Source organism: Heterodontus francisci, chromosome 2 (assembly GCF_036365525.1).
Source record: "Heterodontus francisci isolate sHetFra1 chromosome 2, sHetFra1.hap1, whole genome shotgun sequence".
Taxonomy (NCBI): Eukaryota; Metazoa; Chordata; class Chondrichthyes; order Heterodontiformes; family Heterodontidae; genus Heterodontus; species Heterodontus francisci.
In genome coordinates this window covers 114117679-114132631 of record NC_090372.1, presented here as the reverse complement: position 1 = coordinate 114132631, position 14953 = coordinate 114117679, and the positions used below count along the sequence as shown (strand labels likewise).

Below are 14953 nucleotides of genomic sequence, written 5' to 3'. Positions count from 1 at the left end.
TCACATTATCTGTACCTTGGTATGCATTTGAATTCATTGAAGCATTAATAATTAGGAGATATCAAATCATCACTGACAAATCTGGCAGGATAGGCATTCCTCTCTGAGTGAAGCTGACATTTTGCAGATGAATTAAGAATTAACAGAGGTGATTTTCATGGGTTTGGATCCAGGTGCACTGGATCACCTGGGTGCAGAAATATTGGAAAATCAGGTTTGCTCCTATTTATAATAGTCACTGCACCATGGCAATCCACTGTGCCAGGGCACAGACCCAGGTCATGCCCACTTGTATCAATGTTGATCCTGCTCAATCTTATTTCATTTAGGATTGGTAGTGAAGTCTTCCATCTCATCAATCAAAACTGGATTTAAACCCTGGTCCTATTAGTGAAAGGCCAAAGTTTAGCCCACTGTACCACCCAGTCATACTTATGAATTACCTTGCGACGAGACATAAACTTAGGCTATATTAGCATATTTTATTTGTTTCAAAAGAGTATCAATAAGATTATAAATTCACATTTAATTGTTGTGCTGGGAGGTAATACAGCAACAAAAGTTCACCAACCATAAAAATAATGATCGTGTTGCATTTGACATCACACAGTGCTTGTGTTTCACAAAATGTTGCCTTTGTGTGTGTCTGGCACCTCACCTAGTTACTTTACAATATAAAAGCAAGTTAACCTAACAGTCAGGAATGGTGCTAGAATGACGTTAAACAATCATCATAAAATAAAAAAACAGAAACAATTTCAATCTAATTAAGTATGCTTTAAAATAGTTAGATCTAGTTGTTTAGCAGTATTGTACATCCCATTTTTTCATCACTACCCAACAAAGGCAACTTCAAGAGTCAAAAGTAACTAAAATATTGTTCCATAAAATCTGCTAGGTTGGATGAGGTTTTTATAAAGACTATTAAAAAAAATCCAGTCTGTACTTGTACCTGGATTTAGACCTGAGTTCTAAACCAGCATGAGGCTAAAGAAAGTGAATATCAGAGAGGGCTGTGAGGGAGCAATGTTATGTTTCCTTCCAATGGCTAGAAGGATAAACAGCAGAGTGTGTTTATTAAAAAATAGAAAACTCCAGGTTACGTGTTGACACATAGAAAAAAGTGTAGAAAAATTCAGAAAAGGCTTGAAATCCTCTGCAGGTCAGGCAGTACCTGTGGAGATGAGAAACAGAGTTAACCTTTCAGGTTGATGACCTTTCTCATCGATGTGATGTTTGTGTGTCACCCAGTTAGTTCTGATGAAAGGTCATCAGCCTGAAATATTGGCTGAATTTTAACTTAAAACAGGACGTTTTGAGTTGGATGGGGGTTAAAGTGTCAGAAATCTGTTCCTCAAGCCAAACCTGCCTCCAGCTCGCCCATATCTGGTTTTACCTGAAGCTGGAAGATGGGTAGGCACACAACCCAATTCAAGCTGCTAGCCTCATTGTCATGTGCTATTGAAATTTAACTGCTGTCAGTCAGCAACTTCCTCAAGGTGAGGACTTGGCAGATCCAGGAGATGAATGCCTTCACATACCTCCTAGATCCAGGGGTCTGCCCGAGTAACCCCAGCGATCAGGGCTCTCCCCCTGAAGGCCTCCGATCCCACCACATGGCCTCTGACTCACTCCACCAACCAGGCTCTGATCCCCTCAATGCCCCGATTTCCCCCCCCGCCCCACCACTATCAGGCCCCAATTCCACCCCCCCAACACCACCAGGCCCCGATCCACTGCCCCCCTGCCGCAGCAGGCCCTGGATTTCCCCCCTCTCCATCCAGGCCCCAAATCTCCCTCACCAGGACTCACCAGGACCTCCTTCTCTCCCACTGAGGCCTCCGACTCTGCCTACCATGAAGTCTCCAGACATTTCCTCTCATAGGCAGCTCCCATGATCAAACCTCCCCCCGCGCCCCCCCACCAATTGACCCCTACCCCGGTTGATCCAACCTGCCCCCGACCCCCGCAGACCCCTCATTTCCCAACGCAGACTTATCTGTTGCTAGAGCCATCACTAACAGGCTCCCTGCCCGACTGGAGACCCAACTGTCAATCTAAGCGTCAGAGACAAACTTTGAAGTTAAAACTTCACAGTGTGAGGGAATTCTGAATTCTGGGTTCCCCTCGACTTTCCAACTGACCCGTTCCCTGCGAGTCAGGTCAGAAAAAATTCTGCCCATTAACCCTGATTCTCTTCCCACAGATTCCCACAGATTGGGCCGGACTGGAACCAATGTCCTTGGGGGTGCTTTTGCTAACGCTGTTGGGGAGGGTTTAAACTAATGTGGCAGGGGGATGGGAACCAATTGAGGAGGTCAGTTGACAGTAAGGAGGTAGTAACAAAAGCCTGTAAGGAACTAGATAATGAAGTCAGTGTGACTAAGGGGAAGAGCAGGCAGGGAGCAGATGATGAATGTAAAGGGACTGGTGGTCTGAGGTGCATTTGTTTTAATGCAAGAAGTGTAGTAGGTAAGGCAGATGAACTTAGGGCTTGGATTAGTACCTGGGAGTATGATGTTATTGCTATTACTGAGACTTGGTTGAGGGAAGGGCATGATTGGCAACTAAATATCCCAGGATATCGATGCTTCAGGCGGGATAGAGAGGGAGGTAAAAGGGGTGGAGGAGTTGCATTACTGGTCAAAGAGGATATCACAGCTGTGCTGAAGGAGGGCACTATGGAGGACTCGAGCAGTGAGGCAATATGGACAGAACTCAGAAATAGGAAGGGTGCGGTAACAATGTTGGGGCTGTACTACAGGCCTCCCAACAGCGAGCGTGAGATAGAGGTACAAATATGTAGATTATGGAAAGATGTAGGAGCAACAGGGTGGTGGTGATAGGAGATTTTAATTTTCCCAACATTGACTGGGATTCACTTAGTGTTAGAGGTCTAGATGGAGCAGAATTTGTAAGGAGCATCCAGGAGGGTTTTCTAGAGCAGTATGTAAATAGTCCAACTCGGGAAGGGGCCATACTGGACCTGGTGTTGGGGAATGAGCCCGGCCAGGTGTTTGAAGTTTCAGTAGGGGACTACTTTGGGGAATAGTGATCACAATTCCGTAAGCTTTAAAATACTCATGGACAAAGACGAGAATGGTCCTAAAGGAAGAGTGCTAAATTGGGGGAAGGCCAACTATACCAAAATTCGGCAGGAGCTGGGGAATGTAGATTGGGAGCAGCTGTTTGAAGGTAAATCCACATGTGATATGTGGGAGGCTTTTAAAGAGAGGTTGATTAGCGTGCAGGAGAGACATGTTCCTGTGAAAATGAGGGATAGAAATGGCAAGATTAGGGAACCATGGATGACAGGTGAAATTGTGAGACTAGCTAAGAGGAAAAAGGAAGCATACATAAGGTCTAGGCGGCTGATGAAAGACGAAGCTTTGAAAGAATATCGGGAATGTAGGACCAATCTGAAACGAGGAATTAAGAGGGCTAAAAGGGGTCATGAAATATCTTTAGCAAACAGGGTGAAAGAAAATCCCAAAGCCTTTTATTCATATATAAGGAGAAAGAGGGTAACTAGAGAAAGGATTGGCCCACTAAAGGACAAAGGAGGAATGTTATGCTTGGAGTCAGAGAAAATGGGTGAGATTCTAAACGAGTACTTTGCATCGGTATTCACCGAGGAGAAGGACATGACGGATGTTGAGGTTAGGAACAGATGTTTGATTACTCTAGGTCAAGTCGGCATAAGGAGGGAGGAAGTGTTGGGTATTCTAAAGGGCATTAAGGTGGACAAGTCCCCAGGTCCGGATGGGATCTATCCCAGGTTACTGAGGGAAGCGAGAGAGGAAATAGCTGGGGCCTTAACAGATATCTTTGCAGCATCCTTAAACACGGGTGAGGTCCCGGAGGACTGGAGAATTGCTAATGTTGTCCCCTTGTTTAAGAAGGGTAGCAGGGATAATCCAGGTAATTATAGACTGGTGAGCCTGACGTCAGTGGTCGGGAAGCTGCTGGAGAAAATACTGAGGGATAGGATCTATTCCCATTTGGAAGAAAATGGGCTTATCAGTGATAGGCAACATGGTTTTGTGCAGGGAAGGTCATGTCTTACCAACTTAATAGAATTCTTTGAGGAAGTGACAAAGTTGATTGATGAGGGAAGGGCTGTCGATGTCATATACATGGACTTCAGTAAGGCGTTTGATAAGGTTCCCCATGGTAGGCTGATGGAGAAAGTGAAGGCGCATGGAGTTCAAGGTGTACTAGCTAGATGGATAAAGAACTGGCTGGGCAACAGGAGACAGAGAGTAGCAGTAGAAGGGAGTTTCTCAAAATGGAGACGTGTGACCAGTGGTGTTCCACAGGGATCCGTGCTGGGACCACTGTTGTTTGTGATATACATTAATGATTTGGAGGAAAGTATAGGTGGACTGATTAGCAAGTTTGCAGACGACACTAAGATTGGTGGAGTAGCAGATAGTGAAGGGGACTGTCAGAGAATAAAGCAGAATATAGATAGATTGGAGAGTTGGGCAGAGAAATGGCAGATGGAGTTCAATCAGGGCAAATGCGAGGTGATGCATTTTGGAAGATCCAATTCAAGAGTGAACTATACAATAAATGGAAAAGTCCTGGGGAAAATTGATGTCCAGGGAGATTTGGGTGTTCAGGTCCACTGTTCCCTGAAGGTGGCAACGCAGGTAAATAGAGTGGTCAAGAAGGCATACGGCATGCTTTCCTTCATCGGACGGGGTATTGAGTACAAGAGTTGGCAGGTCATGTTACAGTTGTATAGGACTTTGGTTCGGCCACATTTGGAATACTGCGTGCAGTTCTGGTCGCCACATTACCAAAAGGATGTGGATGCTTTGGAGAGGGTGCAGAGGAGGTTCACCAGGATGTTGCCTGGTATGGAGGGCGCTAGCTATGAAGAGAGGTTGAGTAGATTAGGATTATTTTCATTAGAAAGACGGAGGTTGAGGGGGGACCTGATTGAGGTGTACAAAATCATGAGAGGTATAGACAGGGTGGATAGCAAGAGGCTTTTTCCCAGAGTGGGGGATTCAATTACTGGAGGACACGAGTTCAAAGTGAAAGGGGAAAAGTTTAGGGGGGATATGCGTGGAAAGTTCTTTACGCAGAGGGTGGTGGGTGCCTGGAACGCGTTGCCAGCGGAGGTGGTAGATGCGGGCACGATGGCGTCTTTTAAGATGTATCTAGACAGATACATGAATGGGCAGGAAGAAAAGAGATACAGACCCTTAGAAAATAGGCGACATGTTTAGATAGAGGATCTGGATCGGCGCAGGCTTGGAGGGCCGAAGGGCCTGTTCTTGTGCTGTAATTTTCTTTGTTCTTTGTTCTTTGTTCAGATGCCGCCTGACTTGCTGAGTATTTCCAGCATTTTCAGTTTTTATTTCAGATTTCCAGCATGCGCAGTATTTTGCTTCTGTAAAAATAAAAATTGGTCTGGGTTTAACTGTTGTGGTGGGCACAAGAATAGAGTAGCAGGATTTCAGTTGTGTGTGTAAATTATCAGGGCAGCCTTTTCACTGCATGAAGGAAGTATTATATGAAGCAGTTATCAGGTAGGTTTTGTCAGTCTGTACACGAGTGGTTTATTAATAAACCCTGAGAATTAGCAAATGAACTGCAGTATCTGACATTCTCATTACTCATTCTTCATTTACAAAGAAGCCAAATTAAGCACCTCTTTTTGATGCACCACTTGCACTTGTATTCCTCCCAAATGGCAGTGTTAAATTTAAATCATTAAATATTCTGCAGCAACCAGGCTGTATAAATTTTGCAATGATTAGAATTTCCATATTTACTGCTACTGACATTTTGGTCTCCAGTCTACCAGTCTCAGTGAATAATGGCCTTTATTGGTAATTATCATTTTCTTAAAATGAAGAAAGTTCATAGAAATTAATTCAGATTTAATAAAGTAAAATATTAATACCTTCAAATATATATGAACCGAGAACAGTGGTGCAGCGGTTAGCACCACAGCCTCACAGCTCCAGTGACCCGGGTTCAGTTCTGGGTACAGCCTGTGCAGAGTTTGCAAGTTCTCCCTGTGACTGTGTGGGTTTCCTCCAGGTGCTCTGGTTTTCTCCCACATGTTAAAGACTTGCAGGTTGATAGATAAAATTGGCCATTGTAAAAAAAAAATTGCCCCTAGTGTAGGTAGGTGGTAAGAGAATTGAGGGAAGGTGGGGATGTGAGAAGGAAAATGGGATTAATGTAGGATTAGTATAAATGGGTCGTTGATGGTTGGCACAGACTCGGTGGGCCGAAGGGCCTGTTTCGGTGCTGTATCTCTCTATGACTATAATAATAATTTGTGATGTTACAATAATTTGCACACTGTTTTAAATTAAGATTCAGTCTTCAAAGGATGGAAAAACAGGAGAAAGATATACAAATCACAGACACTCCGATCTCACTATCATTAACATGGAAACATAAGCATCGCACCATTAGTAACTCCAATTTGCATTGTCATGAACACACATGCACCAATTTAACACTATGAGCACACACACACACCCCAACCTCATATTGTCACAGGGGTTCAGACCTCATGCCATCCTTACCACAGATTTTCCCAATCCGCTCTACCCACAATTTTTGGATCTGCAATGGACACATTGAGCTGGATTTTCCCTGTCCCATGGAGATGGGGTTGGAGCCAGGAGGAGGTTGGGAAAATAGGGGGAAACTGCGTTGGGATGGCTCCCCGGATGTGGACAGCCAATTAGTCCAATTAAGGGCCTATTTGTGCCGGCGCTGGTATTTTACTCACCCCCCCAGCTGTGTGCAGAGGTTGCCAGCTCAATCGAAGCAGCCTCTCAGCAGTAGGGTGGGTGGCTATCAGAGCCAGAGGCTCCATGCCCCAGTGACTGGGCTGTGGGGATGAAAGGCTGCAGACCTGCCTGTCACTAGTCCTATGGAGTGGTTTCTTCCTTCACCCTGATATCCCGACTGGCTACAGGCCTCTTTATTTCATGAATTCTATGCAGACAACCGAGGGCTCCTCCATCTTAAGGCGCCTTCACACATACCGGCCTGCCTCGGCTGCGCCCAGCTCTCCTGGTGAGGCTGCCAGCCTAACACCACTGTGGGTTCTTTGATTGGGCCTGCAGTCTCGGGAGCCTGCCCTCCATTCTTAATAGGATGGCGAGCTCAGAGGTGACCTATTAGGAAGCCATCTCCTGAAAGGTTGTGCAGATGAGATGGATGGGCTTGTGACCTTCATATGTGGGTGGGGTGGGGGGACGGGGACGCGGGAGGCGCCTGAACATGGCCTTGTATGAGGCCCGCCCCATGGACCTGAACACTGGCATGGCCGGACCGATCCTCCCAGCGGTGGTGAGGCACCAGGGCGGCCTCCCCACCACTGGGCATCATCGGGACCATAATTTGAATATTTAAATCAATTAAAATAATTAATTTAAATAAACTTACCTCACCTCCTGATGTCCCGCTGTGATCTTCGGCCTGGCAGCCGGCATTCCCACGGCTTCGGTTCCCCATCCGAGGAAGCAAGGCGCAATACTGGTGGGGAGGGGGTGAGGAGGTAAGTTTCTCAGTGCGGGGGGATAGGGGGGGAAATGGGTCAGATTAATGTCATGGGTGTAGGGGATGGTAGAAAGGATTGAAGTTTAGTGTTTGTGTAGTCTGGCGGGGGGGTGGGGGGGTGGGTGGCGACGGTCAGATTGTAAAGGTAAGTGTTTTGGTGGGGGGAGGCAAATAATTAATTTAATTGTTATTGGGGAGGTGGGAGGGGGCAAACGAAATGAAATGTATTTATTTATTGTCAATCACGTCACCTTTAAATATTTAAATTTCTTGGTCGGGCACAGGCAGCTGACGCCATTGCTGGGGATAGACAACCTGCCCCCTCCATGTGATTGGGGGACGGGGGGGGGGGTGCTGATAGCCCGCCCCGGCTATTTAAATGGGCTGCTGTGCTTGGATTCACGGCGGCTCTATGGTGTGCCACTTCTTTCACCAGCGGCAGACTTATAACATGCAGCCCATTAGCACTGACATTCTAAGCTCACACAGCCATTAACACCAATACTTCAACATCACATCAGCATTAACACAGACACGGCAATCTCACTATTATTAACAGGGACACTTGAACCTTGAACTAGCACAGATATTCTAGCCTTACAATGACATCAACAAAGACAATAAGGGAATTACTGAACGTTTTTTAAAAAAGACTTGCATTTATATAGTGCCTTTCATGAGGTTATGATGTCCAAAGGTGCTTTACATCCAGTGAAGTACTTTGTTGAGGCACATTAACTGTTACAATAGGAAATGTGGTGCCAGTTTGCACACTGCAAGCTCCCACAAACAGCAATGTGATAATGACCACATTGTGATAATCTTTTTTTTGTGATGTTAATTGAGGGACAAATACTGGCCAGAGTGTTGGAGTAATTCTGCTGATCTTCTTCGAAATAATGCCATCAGATATTTTACATCCGCCTGAGAGGGCAAACAAGGCCTCGGCTTAACATTTGAAACAAAAGACAACACCTCCGACAGTTCACCGCTCCCTCAGTGTGGACTCGGGAAATTACCCATAATATGTGCAACACAGTGATCAGGATAGAATTTCAAGTTTTGAATTTATTTATATTGAAAGATGCATCTTTTTATGTGGTGATTGAATACTATAAAAGTCACTTAACAAATTGACCCTCGCAGAGTGGTATTTTGCCCATTGAAAGCACAGAGTTTGGGTGCAGAGATCAGGTAGCTTCACAAGATTTTACATCTATCCATTGTAATGGATGACAATTTCTGTGGGGTCCATTGACCTCTGTGCCTGAATTCCAATAAATGTACCCAGACTTCAGAGCTCTGTGTCACAAACGCAAATTTGTAAAATTTACCTTTATACTAGTAAATTTCCCTTCCTTCAGGTGAACTGGAGTTAGAGGTCGGGCCAATATGGGCAGACATTATTGAGCTCCCATTTTAAGATTTTTAAAAATTCGTTTCTGGGATGTGGGTGCCACTGGCTAGGCCAGCGTTTATTGCCCATCCCTAATTTCCCTTCAGAAGGTGGTGGTGAGCTGCCTTCTTGAACCGATGCAGTTCTTGGGGTGTAGGTACACTAACAGTGCTGTTAGGAAGGTAGTTCCAGGATTTTAACCCAGCGACAGTAAAGGAACAGCAATATAGTTTCATGTCAGGATGGTGTGTGGTTTGGAGGTTATTATGTCCTTAATTTTTCATTTCCATTATAAACTCTAATGTCCACTTGTTTGTTGGAAACTGTTTAGCTTGTGCTGTAGTCACACCCTCCTGCCAGTGGGGGCACTGCAGCACTCCATTTAACAACAATGGCTAGAATTTTACGCAGCCCCGCAGGAGCAGGCTGGAGGGTGGGGGGGAGGGGGGGCGGTTCGTTAAATTGAGTGGGAGGTGGGGGGTGCCATTCTCGTCATCTCCCCGCCCCAACTGCAAATTTACTAGGAGCGGTGGCAGCGAGAAATGGCCGCCCCCCCCCCCACCCCGACCAATTGGCCACTTAAGGGCCTCCTCCCACCACCCCTGGTAAAACCTGGCGGCCTCCTTGCGGGATGGGGGGGGGCCTCCTGATTGGGCACCCTGAAAGATGTTCGCCCCCAGCCCCCCAAAGCCCAACCACCCCCACTGAAATACATTAACCACCCCCCCCCACCCCACCGCTCCCGGTGGTGCTGCTGTGACTGAGAGCTGCCGGTCCGCTGATTGGCTGGCAGCTCTTGGAGGCGGGACTTCCTGCCTCAGAGGGGCAGAATTCCGCCTAAAGTCAATTAAGGGCCTGGGGCACATAAATTCATAGTGTGGCTCCCAGGCCCAGCGGAGGCGGGCTTGCCCCTGACTTTTTGGCCAATGGGCGCGGCCTCCCGCCCAACGTAAAATTCCAGCCAAAAACATACTTATATCGCGCCTTTATCCCAAGGCACTTCAAAGGAGCATTAGAAAACAAAATGTGACTCCGAGCTGCATGAGGAGATATTAGGGAAGATGTCCAAATGCTTGAACAAAGAGGTTGGTTTTAAGAAGCATCTTAAAGGAGGAAAGAGAGGTAGAGAGGAAATTCCAGAGCTGAGGACCATGGCAACTGAAAGTCCAGCTGCAAATAGAGGAGCAATTAAAATCAGCGATACTCAAGAGGCTAGAACTGGAGGAGCACAGATAGCTCGGAGAGTTGTAAGGCTGGAATCAGAGGAAAGGGTCTAATTACAGCATAACAAGTTTACGTCAGCACTTTACATTATAAACGTGGATATAGTTAGTTATAATGGAAAGAATTGACAGGATGTGCATGCACATAATATTTTTATTATTATCTAGATATATGCAAAGTGTAGGTATTTGTGACATTTTATTAAAATTTATCTCCACTCATGTTTTAAAATTATTTTAAAAGTAAGTTTACATTTTCTTGACTGACCCATGGATCCAAGTAAATAAGATACTTTCTGTGACAGTTCTATAGAAGTGCTTTAAGATCATGAATATACAAAACATAATGGAAGCAGCTCCTACTGTTTCCTTATTGGCTTTTATGAGGAACTGGTCCTTCCAAACTTTTTGAATGATTAATGGCTTGGTGCCTCTGGCAAGTCAGTCCACCTGTTTGACTGATCACACGAGTCATTATAAAGTTACACTTATTTTGCATTGAATGGAAACTGAGATAAAGCTGTGAAAATCAGAACGTGTTGGCATGCAGTAGATGTAGCATCTGCTGCAGTATGAGTGGACCACAACTTCCAGAGTGTCTAAGCAGCATCACATTTTATGAAACAGTCAGTTTACCAGAGTCTACCAGAAAACTGTCTTATCCTCTCTATCTCCATGTCAATAACCCTCCCTATAAATTGCTTTTACATTGAGCCTTGTCAATGTATTGTAAACCAGTTAGAGCACAGACTTTCAATACAGTTTGAAACTTTATTGACTCAATAGGCAATACACAGAAATTATGCATTTACCCAATACTAGTGTTTAATGGTTAGTGAGTCACTCTTTGGCACTTTGAATGCACTTCAGCAGGAAATCCTTGTTAGAAAGCAAATTTCTGGGCTAATTTCAGATTCTGCAAAGCATTGAACAAAAATTATATTGCAATTTTCAAGAAGACTGAAACAACATAAACATTTTAAGTACTACAGTGTCCTCTTGTGTTAAGTTGTATATTAGTGTGCCTTACTTAGCAAGTTAATTGCATAGAATCTCGTCCATGAAGAATGTTAAAAGGCACTGGAAACATTTGTCAGTTGCTGAATTGTAACACTGATGCACGAATGAAATGTGCTCAGTGCAAATGGCCTCTTTGGCACAACTGCAGCAAATCGAAGTATTGTGGCTGATTTCTAAAACTGCCAAAACAGAAGTGTTAAAAAAAACTTGGAAAATACAATAACTCTGGTAAAATGCATCTACTGGAATGTTATTTCTTTGTATTTTATAGCAAGTTCTTTTAAGGAATTTCAATTTTGTTCACCAAGTTGCTTACACACAATGTTAACTGGACTCAGTGTTTGGAAAGAGCCACCAAGAGATGGGCCTCCTCCAGTTGTAGTTTTGGACCATGTCCTGGGCCTGAAAATAGCAGCACTCCTGGGTCTGAACAGGTGCAGCACACTATGCACCACTTTACCAACCAAGACATCTGGGGAGCTGGATTTTCAATATTAACCAGTCAAAACTTCTGAATATCTGTAATATTATTGATCCATTGTTTTTGTTCAGCATCAAACAGCACAACCCACGGATAGTTGGTACAGAACTGGGACTTCAGTGGCTCCTAAATCTCTTTATTTATTTTGACAAGATACTTTTTGTTCCTGTTATTTCCATATAAATCTGTTAACATTCTAATATGTAATTTGACTCCTAAATATTGGACATTACTCAGACTTCTTAAAGCACTGCTCTATATAGCATAATAGTAAAAGCAAAATACTGCAGATGCTGGAAATCTGAAAAAGAAACAAAAAGTGCTGGACAATACTCAGCAGGTTTCTCTCCACAGATGCTGCCAGACCTGCTGAGTATTTTCCAGTACTTTTTGCTCTAAATAGTATTTCTGGTTTCTCCGCATTTTCAAAAACTAATGATAGTATTTGTCTTTTCAAACAATTAAAGTCCTTGTTCACCAAAAGGTTAAAAGTTAACTATGTAATCCTAGAAGAAAACAAAATTCTATTTATATAGCACCTTATCATGGCTCTCAGAAATGTCTGAAAGCTTTTCATACAGAATGAAGTACATTGCACAGGTCATGGTGTTCTGTAGGTAAATCTACCAGTCGCCTGCATGTGGCAATGCCCACAAGTGACAATGACTGAAAGCCAGTTAATCATTTTTGGGGTGATGTAGGTTGAAGGAAGAATATTGGCCAGGACACCTGGAAAACCCACCATTCTTCTTTGAATAATATCCTGGGACCTTTAACCTCCACCTGCACCAGCATTGTCTAACTTTTATCCAGTGCATTCAGAGTACTGCACCGATGTGTCAGTCTAAATGATATGCTCAGGCCCAGATGTGTGACACGTGTCCAACTTCTAACTTGGAGACAAGAATGCTACCAACTGAGTCAAGCTGACACTTAGGCCCTGATATTTATAGGGTGATTAGGGATGGGGGTGGGAGTGGGGCGACATTTAGCAGCCAGGAAACATGGAAATATAGGGAATGCAAAGGTCCTGCTGAATTTAATGGCAGATCCCCATTTGATTTTTTTTCTTTGTTTTCTGCCTGGTATCTGGCTAGATTGAGAGGTTGGAGACTGGAAAGGAATGAAGTGGGACCAGTAGGGCAACATTAATAGATTATTTAGCATTAGGATACGTTAACAGTCTTAGAAGAAAGATAGAAGCACTGTAGTTGTGGGAAACCAGGGCATGATGGATGCATGGCAATGGTTATGGGAAGCTGTACAATTCAGAAGTTTAATTGCCTTACATCTGTGTAAACATGTTGTCTTTGAGATACGGATGTGACTGCAGGAGGCACAGGATATTATAAACTGTGAAAACACCAAGTTTCAAGGATGGGGAGGGGATGACAGAGGGGATGATTAATGAGACAATACAGTCCAATTTATTGATCAAGCTGCAGCTTTGGAATGTGTTGGGGGGCGGGGACGGGGGTAGTGGGGACAATGAGTAATAGTGATTGTTTTCTATAAATGTATGTTTTGAATTTGATTTAGTTGAGAAACTGTTTGGCTGACCAGAGAGTTTCTCCCATTGCACAGTGTTTGATTAAACTTTGTTTACTGCAATCCCATGGACTTGAGACAATTTATTTTCTCCACAACAGGAAGAAGGGAGATGTCACTAGGGGAGGTGGGGAGGTGGAGAGGGGGTGGGGTGCAGAGGATTGGATTGCTGGGAGGAAGGCAGAGCTTGGCAGGTTAGCTTGAGGGGTGGGGAAAGCACTCCTTCTCCCCTTGGCCCATAAGCAGTGCTGGAAAAGCTGCTAGCTACCAGGTTGCCCGATCCCTGGGAAATCCAGCCCCCAGCTCCAAGTGACTGCTATATTCTGAGGCATGCAGCCTCATTAACATATTAAAATTACAGACCCATCTCTCGAGAGCACGTTACACCAGATGTGGGTGTGTTTGTGATGGATTAAGATCAGGGTTCCCATTTTTAAGAATTTAATTCTCCCCATGCCTATCCTGGAGGGTTAAAACTCCCCACTTAGAAATAGAACAGTGGTTAATTGCCAGGAAGGTCATCAGTAAAAGAGTGATTAGCACATGGAATAGGTTTCTGGGTAGGATAATGAAGGCAAAAAATCTGGAGTGATTGAACATACAAAAATGAACATACAAAAATGCACCCTGTGCATCACAATACAGACACACCCTACCGACCCATAGATGTGATGGAAGTAGAAAGAACTGTCACTGGGAATTTCCTCAGAGTTTCCCAAGATTGTCCACTGTAACTTCCTGTGTGTTTGCTGAAATGAAGGTGGCCGATTGGGGGAAAACCCTGAGGGCACTTCTGGCCTGTCTTTTATTTCTGGATAGATTTGCTAGGATGGGAAAAATAAACTCTTGAGAACTAATTATACTAGGAATTATTTCACAATCTGCCATTTCCTATGGAGATCAGAGCTCAAGGCAGCACATTTCAGGAGACTGCAGGCAAACAGTGTGCAATTTTCTGAATACTAAAATTAACGGACATAAAATCAAGCACTGCGCGCCTGTGATTTCTTGAGATGTTTCTCCACACTGGAGGCACCAATCACATAATCACTGCCTTCAATTTCTCTAATAAACTCGGAAAGTTATCTGGAGGTGAATCTTATAGAATAATTGAATGCTGCAACACAGAAGCAGGCCATTTAGCCTATCAATCTACAAGGTGTTTTCCTCTTCAATGGTCCATCTCGTCCAATTCCACATTCCTGCTCACTCCTTATTATCCTTAATATTTCTCCTTTTAAAGCAACAATCTAATACTGTTTTTAAAGAATTTACGGACTCAGTTTTAACAACAGGCCACTTATTAGAAAGTCAGTAACATGATTCTATACACGATTTTCTCAGGAACGTGAAGATACCATTCAGCTCCTGGAATCTATTCAACCATTTAGTTGGATCACAGCTGATCTGAATCTCAATTCCATTTACTCACATTTGTACCATATGCCTTGATATCCTCACCTAACAAAAATCTGCCAACTTCAGTCTTGAAAGTTTCAATTGGCCCAGAATTCACAGCCTTTTGGCAAAGTGAGCTCCAGATTTTCACTACCCTTTATGTGAAAAATGCTTCCTGATTTCACTCCTAAATGGCCTAACTGTAATATTGAGGTTATGCCCTCTTGTTCTGGATTCTCTTACCAGAAGAAATTTACCCTTTTGAATCTTTTATCATTTTAAACTCAATGGAATACAAACCAAGTTTATACAACCTGTCTTCATTAACAGAACCCTATAAATCCT

The 14953-nt window shown here is 44.0% G+C and overlaps 1 protein-coding gene across 4 annotated transcripts in view; it reads right to left on the bottom strand.

Annotated features, from left to right (window-relative positions):
* Positions 1-494: 494 nt before the first annotated feature.
* Positions 495-14953, bottom strand: part of LOC137346255 (collagen alpha-1(XXVIII) chain-like) — a 311231-nt gene continuing 296772 nt past the window's right edge. For 3 of the 4 annotated variants that reach the window (XR_010968688.1, XR_010968690.1, XM_068009727.1), the window contains exon 37: positions 4946-5404. The gene's annotated coding sequence lies outside the window, so the exon portion shown is untranslated. Of the gene's footprint in view, positions 1175-4945; positions 5405-14953 lie in introns of those variants that run through there. The other variant, XR_010968689.1, reaches the window with a different exon arrangement.